This window comes from Passer montanus, unplaced genomic scaffold (assembly GCF_014805655.1).
Source record: "Passer montanus isolate IOZ18808 unplaced genomic scaffold, ASM1480565v1 scaffold71, whole genome shotgun sequence".
Lineage (NCBI taxonomy): Eukaryota > Metazoa > Chordata > Aves > Passeriformes > Passeridae > Passer > Passer montanus.
In genome coordinates, this window is record NW_024372259.1 from 3,626,913 (window position 1) to 3,640,521 (window position 13,609).

Sequence of the window (13,609 nt, forward strand, 5' to 3'; positions counted from 1 at the left end):
AGGCTCCTGCAGTAGTGGAGGGTTTGAGGGGGGAAAACTCCACCACGTGAAAATGCAGCAGCTTCCCACTAGCCAGGGATGGATGTTGGGCTTGTAATGACAGCGCTGCTGGTGGTGTTTTACTGGTAGAACCAGTTCATCTTCTGCAGGAAATTTTTTCCTTTGCTCAGCCTCATGCTCTCATTATTTTTTGGGTTTGGGTTTTACAAAACTCGGTAGAAGCTTATGGGGGAATGTAGTGTGAAAATCTGAAATTCGGGTGAGGACGTGGGAGAAAATAATCCAGAGTATTGGTGAAATGAAAATGGAGTGCACAGGAGTCTTAAAAAATGCGTCAAGAGCAGAGGAAGATGAAGCCCTAATAAAAATCAGATGAAGACAGCTTTTATGTCTATGAAGAACAGGCTAACAGAAATAGACTGTTTTTATTACAAATACCTCAGCCATTACATAACATTCTAAGTCAATGCTAACGAGCTCGTCTGTTACAGATTGCAAACACATACTAGAGGGAGAAACTGTTTAACATTCACATTGTTCATGGTTTAAATTATCTGACACTGTCTTGATTAACGGGGAAATTAGAGTGCAGAATCAGCCTTACATGTCTTCAGTCTGAAGGATGGTGGTGATAAATTTTAACTGATGTTTATTTGAAAATAATGTGGGCTTCATTTCCAGGGTCTTCCAGCACCAGAGACAGGAATGGCTGCATTTATGTTCAGCTACAGCAAATGCACAAGTACTGCCTGAAGAACTGGGGGATCACCCAGTCCTGGGAAACTGAGAGGAGTCTCCTAAATACCAATTTAATCAATGTACAGCTGATTCCTAAGGAATGTCAGCCTTACTGGCATTTTACCTAGCTGGGCTGTAGGTTGGCAATTACTGGGCTGCATGTTTTTTGCTGCACTGCTTGCTTAAGTTAGCAAACCAAACTTTCTGTGCTTAGAAAAGCAGCCCTTCTCAGGCTGTCCTCATGAAATGAATAAACCACTACACCTTGCTTTAGAATTCATATTTTGTAGGCAAGTGATTGTTGCTAGATTTCATTGTTTGTAAATTTTTAACTTACAATTTCAATCTACAGCTATAATTTTAAGGAATGCTTGCAGCAGTAATGATTTAAGATGTACTTAAAATGATTTGAACCTTCAGCTAAGGTGGAAGTGCAGCAACATTTGCTTTTTGTTTGAGAACCCAGTAATTTCGTCTCAGTTAAAGACCTGATACTGCTTTAGGACTTCTGTTTCAACCTCACCAGATATTCCACTGAAGGACCTCAGTCTTAATGTCAATGAAATGATGCTTTCATTTTGGAAAAAAAAAACCAACTGATTTATAGAACTTGTTTTTTAGTTATGTCTGGGACAGTTTGTGCTTTGTATAGGTGCACAGCACAAGTCCTCTAATGAAAAAGAACAAGAACATTTTTCCTTGACAATGCAAATACAAAAGATGTGTTTTAGCAAGCCTTTGCCTTGTGGCATTTCTCAGAGGTTGCTTTGCTGGAGTCACCTTGGTTAAGAGATGTTTTTCGTGCCACAGATGAAGCCACCAGCATGGACAGAGCTTTGTGGGACACACAGAGCTTTGGATAACAAAAAGTTCCTTGATAAGTATTTTGATAATGTATTGAGCCTGAATTATTTACTGCATCTTGAAAGCAAAGTGTCAAGGGATGTGTGGGTTGGTTTTTTTCTGAGCAGAGTAAACAACCAAGAGCAAGTGAAGATGTTAAAGCTCCTCTGCAGCCATTTGGCAGATCCAAGTTAACTTCCCTGGAAAATGGATTCTTGTAGTGCTGAGAGACAGATGCATAAAGCTGCCTGTGCTGATAAGGCTTTTTAAATTTAGCTTCCCATCTTTTTTCCCCTTTTTTTGTGGCCAAACCCAGTCTAAAGCAGAGGTCTGCAGTCGACCCTTCCTGTAATTAACTGGAGTTGTCCAGAGCTGGTGTCAGTGTGGTGTTGGCAGCTGCATCTCTTCCATGCTGAGCATTCCTCAGTGAACAAGGAGATGTGTCTGTTCCAAGAAATGAGTGAGTCACAGGGAAAAGCATGAAACCAGAGATCCAGAGGATAATGGGCAGCAGGTAGAAGAGGCTGTGAGTGGCTGGGAGCTCTCTCCAAGCTGGACCAGACCAAGGAACAAAAATCTACCACCTTTATATGCATTGCAGTGAGATTTTTTTGCTGTTGCTGACTCTGTGTTACAAGCTGGAGCGTTTGGCAATCCTGGCTCTCACTATCACAGTGGGAGTATCTTAAAAACCTTCAAAATGCGCTGTAACATCTCTATAATACAGAGAAGAAATTATGTTTATTTTTGATGTACATGAGTCAGGTTAGGAATATGGTAGGAATAACGGACAGCAAAGAATTTGGGCAAGGTGGGAAATTTTGAACGTGGTAAGAAGTAGCTTAAGTTATTATACAACTGATTAGAGTAACTGGTTTTAGGTTTTTTATATCATGCTGAGGTTGTACAAGAGTTCAAAATGTTTTTTTCTGTAGGTTCTTACTGTTGAGTGTTTCCATCTTCAGATTGGATCCTTCAACAACAAAAATACCTTGAGAAGATGAACAGAAAAGAATTGGGGAGAAAAAGCTGGCAAAGAGGGGATTAATTTTGGCACATGTGTTGTAAAGAAGAGGGGAAGTCCTTAAGGATGTAGCCCTAGAGTGGTTCTTGTGCACTGTCAAAATATTCTGTAGGAGCTCATGAACAGAGGAGCTTGCCTGAATGTTATTTCAAAGCAACTTCTAACAAATTTCCAAAACAAAACTCCTTAGATGCAATTATTTCTTATTTAATGATTAACTTATGAATAGGAGCTTTGTAAAAACAAGTACAGAAATTTTTACTTACTTGCAGTTGAAGTCAGGGATACTTTAAAGATACAGGAAAGCATGATGGGAAATCTGCTGCTCAACATTATTGTTCCTGGGGAAGAACGCTGAAAAAAGGTCTCACTTCCTCTGTGAAAAAACATTAATTATTCCACCGGGGCTTGGAAATTGTGGTAAAGGAGTAGGAAATAGAAGTTTGAAAGAGATTCCTTTTCTCCTAATCTGTCCTGCTCTCTTCCACTGCCCAAGTCTGCATGGGGTGGGTGGGAGAAGTTGAAAATGTGCCACCAGCTCAGTGAGGGTTGGTAATAAAGAGCCTTTTGCAGGAAGTGTTAAAGTGAAAGGGAAAAATGAAACAGTGGAAAGATGGGCATTGGCTGTAAATGGCTGCAGCCTGTGCTCATCTGTTGGGGATCTGGTCTTTTTCCATGTATTTATTGATTTTCTTTCATCAGCTTCCTAGAAGGAAGTGTTTTGCACCAGCTTATCACTGGGACCAACTTAGGAGTGGAGTCTGTTCACCTCAGCTGTTGTTCCTGGTAACTCCCCCAGGCAGCACCTGCAGAGGAGCAGACTCTGCTCACCACACAGGAGAGTTGTGAGGCTGCTGCTGTGGCCCCACTGTGGATTTGTGTTTTGTCCCCCTTTCCTCAGCCTGACAGAGCAGCCACTACTCAGGATGCCACCGAGGAGGGCACTCCCCATGTCACTGTGTCTGTGTGTGGGGAGAAAGGGTTTGCTGGTATTTTTGCCTTTCCAGGCTTTGGGTGGTGTGGTTCAGTTGAGCAAGAAACAAAGTGGTGCTTGTGACAGTCTGCTGAGTGAGTTTGTAATTTTTTATGGGATTGTTTGTGATCCTAACCATTAACAGATGCCTTTACAGAGAGCTGCTGTGGTCGGGATATACTGATCTAAATTAGCTATGAAGAAGCTTGGTGAATAGTTGTAATTTTTTCAGTTAAAAATCCTTCTGACAGGTAAGACAGGTCATGGTAATCTTTTGTATTCAGAGAAAATGCTGCCTGCCAGGCTGCTGTTTGAATGCTGTACTTTGATAGCAGGTACACAGCTTGTTTCTGCAAGAGTTTGCCTTAATTTATTCCCTTATCTCGTGCTCAAATAGGCAGCGATTCAGTTTTGTGAGCTTTGAAGTTTTCTCATTCTTCCAAATAATGGAAATTTCTTTAATAAATGGTTTTGCAAATCTTAAAAATAAGCCTCATTTGGCATCTGCAAGTTGAAAAGCTAATTGGGCGAAAGCACTTGCATTGTTCTGTTCCCAGAATAATGAGAACGCTTATCATTATGATGCTCTCTTTAATTCTATAGAAACTGTTTGGGGTTTTTTTCTGGCCCTGGCTTTCTTCCAGTACTTCAAAACTCCTGGCTCAATTAAAAATTTACAATTTATGAAAGTTTCTTAACCAGCTGCATGAAACTGGAAAATCAAAAATCTGTCTTGCAAAAAATTTGCTTAATGCTTGGTGTCGAAGAAATCAGAAGCGACTTGTAAAGACATTGTCAGGCTAAGAAGAAATAAAATAGCCTGCTCTAAAAGTGACCTGCAGAGAAATCTGGGATTTTAGGCTTTCAGAAAAGAACAGATTTTTAGTTGCAACATGTTTGGTAATCTACTGAAACATGTAAATATTGTAATTTGTGTCTGAGGATTGTCAGCACGTGGCCTGAGTAGCTGTGTTGGGTTGGGGCATTGCCTCTGTCAGGTTTGGTTCTGGCCTAAGTGGGACACTCACTGGCAGTCTCTTTCCTGCAGTGTCTTGAAAAACCCTTTCTGGCAGAGAAATTCTGATAATTTGAAAACATTGCTTGGGGCATTGCCTCTGTCAGGTTTGGTTCATTCATTGGAGGAATGCTTCTAGTACAGGTATTGGTGGTTAACTCCTCATTTGCCCTGGAGCTGTGGGGGTGCTGTTGAGTTTCTCTCCACTGGTCTGGTTTGTGTAGAACAAATGGGAACATGAACTGGACACCTGCAGTACCAGGGAAGGCTGTGCTGGGTTTACCTGTCACCATATTCCACTGTGGTGTTCTCATCCTACAGTCAGGAGTCTTTTTGGCCTCTGGCAGCTTTTTTATTCATGTGTCAGTGATTAATGAGGTTTGTTTTGCATTGCTGCCTTGCTGTGCCTCAACCTAAACTGGGAATTGCTCTGAAAAGAGCTGGACAAGTGTGGTGGTCGTTACTCTTGGAATCTGCAAGCAGACATGTGGAGAGCTGTTTCTTCAGACATGATTCCACATCACCTCCATCAGCAGTGGGAAGCTCTGGGACAAGTGCAGCCTTACAAACCTGTGGCTTACAGACAGAATTAAGATGTGCTGCAGTGTTGATGTGCCAGGATCAGCCTGGACCATTCCAGCAGAGGGGAATGCTGAGCCCAGGGTGCATTTGGCACATCCAGGGTTTCTGATGCTCACGACTTTGTGGTGCCTGTGCAGTCAGGTTCACAACTTTAAGTCCCTTCTCTTTAGTATTTGATTGTATGCAAATTCCATCAGTCTGTTAGCCTAAAGAACTATTTCTCATGTTGCAAAGAAGTTTGAAAAAAATGACCAAAGTAAATTTTCTGAACTCAGAAACCAAATTACAATCACTTCTATCTAGATCTTTTAAACCAGTCATCAATATTTTTTTTTTTGGCCAAGGACTTGAGCCTTAAGGCTGAGTTTGGACATCATGTATTTCAAGTCTTCAAGGTACTTGACCACCAGAGTAGGATTTCTTTATGAGTCTTACTTGCTTAGAAGTGCTGCTGCTTGAGGTGACAGGTGTTGGGCTTTCAGTTCAGAATAGCAGAAGAGCTTTTGTTAAAACTCTCTGGTGATCCTTGTACCATTCTTTATTATCTAACCTTTGGAAATGCAGAGAATTACCAGACACGAAATTCACTGAAGGGAGTTTCTTAATTTGACCTTGTTTGATACTCCACTTTGAAAAATCAATATTTTTTGAAATCAATTTCTATTTTAATTGTAAAGTTATCATTACAATAGAAATAACAGTATTTAATTAGAAATCTACAGCAGACAGGGATATTATATCTTCTGCATGTGCAGTCCTTGAGAACTGAAGGAAATTTTTAGGGAGGAAATTCCTAATTTCAGCATTTTGTTTTAAGAATAGCTGTATTTATGCTTGTGAACATCTCTAAATTATCTCTTCAGCTCTTGTAAAAGGCAGAAGTAAATGTAAGAGGTGTCTTGGAGAACAGCTTCCCTTATTCAGTAGAAAGCTGAAGACCAAACTTGTGCCATTGGTGTAAAACATGGAAGAAAGAGACAAACATTGGAAGTATTGAATTCCTGGATAACTGCATTGTTGTAGGTAATATTTAGATAGTATTTGTGAGGATACTGAACAGCTTTAATTGATGTTCTGACTATAAACATGCAAAAAAAATCCACTAAAGGAAATTAAAACTATTTTCCCCCTAGAAATCTTAAATAGCTTAAATTTCTGCCTGTGAGGGGAGGGGATGGGACCAGAATCTCTCAGTTACCTGAGGTCACCTAAAAAGGAGAAGATTTCCTAAGCACTGGAAATACCAGAAATGATCTTAGCTGAATGAAAGCAGCTGTGTGACACATGAAAATGTTGAATGCATTTCTGACAGTTATTGCCAGTGTGAGTTTAACCTGTCTGTGGCTTTTTAATCCCTTGTTATGTGGACACATTTAAGTCATACTGATTCTGATTGAGCCTGCTGATCAAGCTGCTTTTGTCAGGGCTGTTCCACAGGAATATGGTTTCATTGAAATATTCATGCACATACAGCTAAATAGATATTAAAATCTTTGGATAGAGACAAATTTGAGGTTTGCTGTACTTGGGTCTGTGGGGTTTTTTATTATTTTTTCTTTTATTCTCAAGAAAAATAAATGGAACTCACAGATAATTTTTTTTTTCTGCAATAATCATCCTAAAAGTTTGGTTAGTGCCATGTTAGTCTTAAAATGCTCCCAACAAAAATTACCTGAGCTGTTGAGGTTTGTTGCTGGCTTTCCTGTTGGAAAGCCAGGGTTTAGGTGATCAGTATTTCTCAAAAAAATGGGTTCAACAAGCTGCCTTGCAGCCTTTCTGAGGCAGCAGATTTGCTTGCTCTGTAGATTGCTGGTTCAAAGTAACATATGCTTTGTGGTGAAGTTAGATTCTGGGTAGAGTTTTTTTGTGGGTGGCTAATTTGGGTTGTTTTATATTGCTTAGCTTAGTAGCTCCATTTAGGCTGTTGTTGCATGTCTGGTAGAGTTGATGCTGACATATTTGTGGATGCCCATTTCTGGCATCCACAAACTCCATTTTTATAGATGCATCTGTGGGGATGATGCCCTAAAATGGCTGTCTTGTGCCATGGTCTGTTTTCCACCTGACACACTCAGCTTTGGTACAGTTTTGGAAAGACTTTCTTAGGCTTTAAAGAGGAGCTGTTTGAGGAATGATTGAACTAGCAAAGCCTGCTGTGCTCCAGCTTTGTCTGGGGAAGGAGTGTCTTGGTTCTGAAGAGCCAAACTAATTTTGATTTTTTTTTCCTTTGGTGGCTGTTAACTCCTCTGTAGATTGTGGCCATCCTACAGTTCTCCCACTGAGGTGATGGGTACAGAGGAGATGGTGATTAAAGGGTTTTCTTGTCCAGCTTGGCTGCCAGTCTCCATGGATTTTATCAGTGCTTTGTACCCTCTCTCAGGCTGTGCTGGAAACCAGTGAGCCCAAAATCTGGAGGTGGAAGAGTGTTTTAGGAGACTTTGTAAGGAAATAGAACTTGTGCAGGTCTTGTTCAAGAATGAATGTACTGAGATCTACCCAAGAACTCTTCAAAGATTTGAAGAGCTGCTCTTCTTGTAGGTGATGGAGGTACATGAAGAAAAAGCTTGGAGTCCCCAAAGTTTTCTTGCAGTTTTCAGCCTGCTTAGCAGCAGTCTGCTGGATAATGAACCTTGCTGCAAGTAGCTCTTGGAGGGAAGGGAAATCCTGATTTGAGAGGCTTTATTAGATACTGAGATTTGACAGAGACTTCTTTGCTACCCAAGTGTTACCAGAGGTTCTGCAAGCTTGTGTCTGTGTCATATTAAGCTGATAGTGCTGAAATTCTTAAGAATTCTTAGTAGTGGGATAAATGGCCAGAATGTTTGTGTATTTGTTTTGTTGTTATTGTGTTTTTGTAGATAAAAATTGGGCTAAAAATGTTGGTTCCAGAGGTGGAAGTATAAGACCATCAAGAAGAGATTGTTGACAAACATCCATGCCAGAGAAGTGTTTAATTGTAATTCCATTTTTTTATTTGTGTGCAATCTTCCCTCTACAAAACCACATCCAAACCCCATGAATTCAGTAATTGCACAGTATTTTGGAGAGTCCTTTTAAAATAATAGGATTCCTTGAGACTGGGTTACAAAAAACACTAAAAAGGCTTTCTTGGGTTCCAAGTATTTTGACTCCAGTATCCTCTGTTTCTTTGTTTTAAATTGGCATTCTGTTTCTGTAATTGATTTAAATTGGTCTCTTTTCCGAAGATCACACAGTTGTTTTTCAAAAATTAGGATCTAGCTGGAGATTATGCTTAGTTTTTACAGTAGTGGGCAGTTTCTTCAGTTCTAGAATCTAAGTTTGCCAGACTTACAGTTGAAATGAAAACTTTGTCTGAAATTTTTAATGGCACATTTTTGTGTGCAGCGAAATATTTTTTTTAATTACTAACACTGATTTGGGAGCATCTGCCTCTAAAACAAATGGAATATGTGTTAAAGTTTAATTTTATAATTTTAAAATTTTTTAATTATTTTTTTTAGTAGTTGTATTTGGTTCCAGGATTAACCAGAACCACATTGTTCAGTGTCCCAGAAACACAGCTATTCTTAGAAAAGTGAAGTTATGGCTGGATACAAATAACAGATTTGTATATGATGGTTTTTACACTTCCACTGCTTTAAGTGTGCTTAAAATAGTGTATGGAAATTCTTTCTGGATTGGTCTCTTGGTTTCTGTTTTGAAAGAGGTGCTAGCGTGTTCCAGTTATGAATAAACTTCCATGCAGAGTTTTTTGTGATGTTTCCCACTTCACAGATGGGCATTTGGGGCACTGAGAGTTCAGATCTTCAGCTGGTTTGAGTCTGCAGTGGTGCTCTTTGCCTTAAATCATTCCAGTGCCTCTTTCTCCAAATGTGGCCAAAACTCAGCCCTTGGAGCAGAGGTGACAGGGTCTAGAGATCCTTGTTGAATAGGAATGATGAGAATTATTCCAGTATTTTTAATGTTTTAAGACTTAAATCCCAGGAAACTCCTGTCCAGGTTACCTGTTCTGATTGAGTGGGTTAAAGAGGTGTGGGCTGGGGGGTTAGGATGGAAGGACTGTATTAAATCTGACTGCAGTGCTGCTGAAGAAGTCCCTTGACATGTTGCCCTGAAAACCAGACCTTTTTGCCTACGTAGGGGTTTAAAAATGCAGTGTCTAAAATATGGTTTGTCATCTGGTCTGACAAGACTTTAGGAGTTAAGTTGTTAAATGTTTTATACTTGCCACTCAGTTCTCAAAAGTGACCTCAAAATACGTGATATATTTACCTTGTTTAAGTAAAACTTTTTTGTGAAGGAGAGTTGACACCTTTTGGAGGCTGCAGTTGGCCCTAATGGAACACTGTGCAAATTCAGAGGAGTAGTAAATTGTATAAATTTGTATATTATATTGAATATATATTTTATGGACCAATAATTGTATAAATTGTATTAAATTGTAAACGAGTTACAGAGGTGAGTTCTAAAATGATCAGGAGAGCTAGGAATTAGTGGAATATGTATGATATGTATGGGGTTTTGTTTGCTGGGGTTTTACTATGAAAAACATGGTTTTGTAGTCTGGAATCCACTGCATTCAGTTTGTTCTTGTACCAGCTCTAAACGTCTAAGAAGGCACAAGTAAATGTTCCTTAACAGAGACAGGATATTTAGAATTTGTGTCAGCTCCTTTGTGTACTGTTTTCTGTACACAGGCTTCTGAGTTCTTGCAGGATTTAAAACAATCAACCAGTTGGAGTCTGAAAAAATAGTCTGGTACAGAAATTAGAGTAATAATTTTTACCCTAAAATCTTCAAGCCACAGTGAAGTTCACTTTACTTATTTAATAACGTTGCAGAGCAGCTGAAGGGTAAATGTTTGCTCCAGAATTTTGGGAGCTTTGTGCTCTCTGTAGTTGTGCATAATAGTTACTGTAATAATTCAGAATGAACAGCTGACTTGCTTAAATTTCTTCATGGTGCACTGAACCCTGCCAAGTGCCATTATGGCTGGTGCTGTTCCTTTCCTTCTGGTGGCTGTCACCGAGCTTCCTTAGCTTGGAAAGTGCTCCTGACATCCTGTATGTGCTCTCAGGGGTGCTCACAGCTGCCTCTGCAGCAGCACACAGCCCAAACCTAGTGCACAGCAGCGCTGCACTGTGAGAACTTGACTAAGAATAACAAAATATGGAAATGTTGGGCACGTTGGGAATCACCTGGGGAGGAAAGTGCTTGATGTGTCTGTGTTGAAACACCCCAGGTGTTCTGTACAGAGGGAGCGATTCCAGTGCTCAGGTACAGCAATGTGGCACACACAGGTGAAGTTTGGATGGACAGTCTTGGAGCTGGATGGTTCCACAGGGCTCAGAGTGGTGCAGCTGTCTCTCCATAGCCAATGTCAGGTGGCACTGAGTGCTTGTTTAATATGTGACCTGCCAGGATGTTTGGTGAAGCCACGTGGGCTCTTTGGAGGGAGGGGTTGTCATCCCTGGCTTGAGCACCTGGTCTAAAGTCTGATTTGTAGGAATATCCTCTTTGGCAACCAGTATCAGGTCTAGGTGTACTTAAATGTATATATTGAATATATTGACCTGCCTAATTCAAATTATTTATTTTGTGCAAGTCTGATTACTGAGGAAGGTGCAGTTTTAATCATTGTAAAACAGTATATTTTTCTATGTAGTATAAGTTGGGGAAAAACTTGTCAAACAGTATGAATTTTAATAGTATAAAAGGCTTAGAGCTCAGTTGTAATGAGCAGACTAATTTTTCTAAATTAAACATAAAAAGGGTATTCAGGGAATGTCAAGTTTTCACTGTCCTCTGTTCTTGAAGCTGTCAAACGTTCTAGAAAGAGCAGTTGTTACAGTGAAGGTCTGCCCAGATATGGAATCTGTATTGCTCTGTAAAAAAGTGTTATTATGATTAAGATTTTCCATGTTTCATCTCTACGAGGGATGCACGCTTTGGGAGAATATGACAAAAGATTATCTTAAACCACCCTCAGACTGCTTTCTGCTTGCTTTGTCTGTATCTGTTAGAGCTTTGCTTCTGTTGACAGTTTTGGGGGTAAAAAGTGACCCAAGTTGTCTTTTTTTAATTTGTTTGTTCTGTTTGCCAGTTTCTAGATTTTCCACCATTGTGAAGCTACTTCTTGTTTACAAACTCCTTGGCTGGGATGAGTCTTGGGCCAAAAATTAAAACTCTGGATGAGCTGTTTGCACTTGAAAGAAGAAGTAATTGTAATATATGACTTGATACAGTTCTGGGCTCACCCGAAAGCTGGTTTGCCACCCTGTGCTCCTGGCAGCTACTGCCCAGCACCTTCTGTGATGCTCCAGGATGGTTGTGGTGGACTCTTTATGATAAATACATGCTCTAGATTCCAGCCACAGACTTGGCTGTAGGCTGTCCCTCATCTATCCAAAAAAACTGTGCCGAGGCTGCAAGATTCCACTAGAAGCCAAAGCTCAGTACTCACATATCTTTACAGGAAAGAGCCCACCTGGTCTGAAACATGAATTTAGGCAAGCTTATCTTTGGAGTTATCACACAACCTTTCACTCTTCAGGCTGCCCCAGTGCTTGCAGTCCAACATGTCAGGCTTTGCCCATCAGTGTTATTCCTGGCCAGAGTTCTGCTTTCAGCCTCTGCAGACCTAAGCCAGGCTGACTCGTTTATCAGGCTGACTCTAGATTAGATACGAGCCTCTGCATTGGCCTTTCCTTCTGCAAGGAGATTCAGTTTACCACAAGGTGTTCTGTGAAAGGACCTGGCAGACTCTGTCCCTTCCACTCTTCTGTTCCTGTCTGTTCCCAGCCTTGTATTTATGGAAGAGAGTTCACCACAATCATCCTGGAGCATCCCAGAAGGTGCTGGGCAGTAACTGCCAGGAGCACAGGGTGGCAAACCAGCTTTCGGGTGATCCTTTAACTGAGTCTTACACTACAGTCACTGTGCTCACAAGTTCTTTCAGCTCATCCGGAGTTCTGGTTTCCAGCCTGTTTTGCTCAGTGGGCTGGGTTCACCCTGCTCCTGTCCTGCATTTCACATTTTTGGATGACACACAGGATAACTGTTGGTGTAACGCTTGCTGTTGAAATAGCCAAGTGCTGACTAATCTGGGAGAAGAATCTGGGAGTTGCTGTCTTTTTCTGAGGGAGAATATATTTCTTGGCCATGTGTGTGGCCCCATACAAGGCTGGAGATTGTCCCCTTTGCAGCATTCTGCATGGGTTGCAATAGAATAGTTTCTGGCCCAAGTTATGCTGAAGCTGAGCCATCCCAAGGTTATTTGCCATCTTCATTTCTTTTCAATCATGGCTTGTAAATTGAGGTAGCAGGCAGAGGAGGATGGGAATGTTATCATACCTGTATAAATTAAATTTCCATGGTCTTTTGACATTGCTGAATGTCTGTCATGACCAAGTAGGTGCTTTGTTCTTTAGATTGCTTGTCCTTGCAGACTCTCAATCCACGAGCACCTTGCATGTGAATCACATTCCCTTTGAAGATCTGCAGCTCTGGGTTTGCCATGGGAGTTTGATCACTGAAGGGCTTGAGCAGGATTTCTTGCTTCCTGCTTTTAGATTGAAACACAAGTCTTTGAGCATATATAACTCCTCTGGAATTCATATAGAAATAAATAAAAAATTGTTGTTGTAAAAGGGGTGGCAGGATTTTTTGACTGTTAAGAGAAATCAGCTTGTAAAATAATGTTCTGTTTGAGTGAATGCTCACTTGTGTTCCTGCCTGGTGATGAGCAGCAACTCTGCAAGTTCCTTCCAAGAACTTCTAGAGAAGGATCACAGTTAATTACTGGGTTCTTTCTCTCAAGGCCTGTTATTCTGGGGGAAAGAGGGAGGAGAGGAATGACCTGCTCCAAGAGCCCTGTAATTTACTGCTGCAGGAAGAATAGTGTAACTCTTGGTTTAAGGAATTCTCACTCTCCCCCTCTGAGCATACTGTGTTCTGGTTTTGACAAACAAAAAATTCTTACTCTGTGTATTTAGTGTCTCTGGCTGCTGTGTGCATGATGGTTCTAATTGAAGGAAAAAGAAGCAAATTCCAGAAATACTGTACTGCAGTAACTGTTAATTGTCTCAGTACTTGGCTTTGGGAGTGGGTGAGGTCATTGAGCTTCCCCAGTGGGGAAAGAGCTGCTGGTGGAAATTGTGTGTTTGTGGGGTTTGGGTTTTTATTATTCATTTTCTAGTGAAATCATGGATGGTATTTACCATTTTAGCAGTGTTTGGTGTTAATTAAATGCTGACCCTCCTGATTTTGTGACATTCATACTGAAGAGATAGAAATACTTAAAAATTCCTGATGTTACATAAGGATAAGGTTTCTGGAGTTAATGCGTTCCTTGGCATCCTGCAGAATGCTTAAATGAAACAGTGCTAATGGTGTTAAATACGCTGTCCACTTCTGCCCTGAACTCTGACTTCAGCCTTGGCTCCTGTTCAGA

At 40.6% G+C, this 13,609-nt stretch overlaps 1 protein-coding gene across 11 annotated transcripts in view; it reads left to right on the plus strand.

Annotated features, from left to right (window-relative positions):
• Positions 1-13,609, plus strand: part of PRRC2C (proline rich coiled-coil 2C) — a 68,952-nt gene that overhangs the window by 1,826 nt on the left and 53,517 nt on the right. The gene's annotated exons all lie outside the window — the stretch shown is intronic.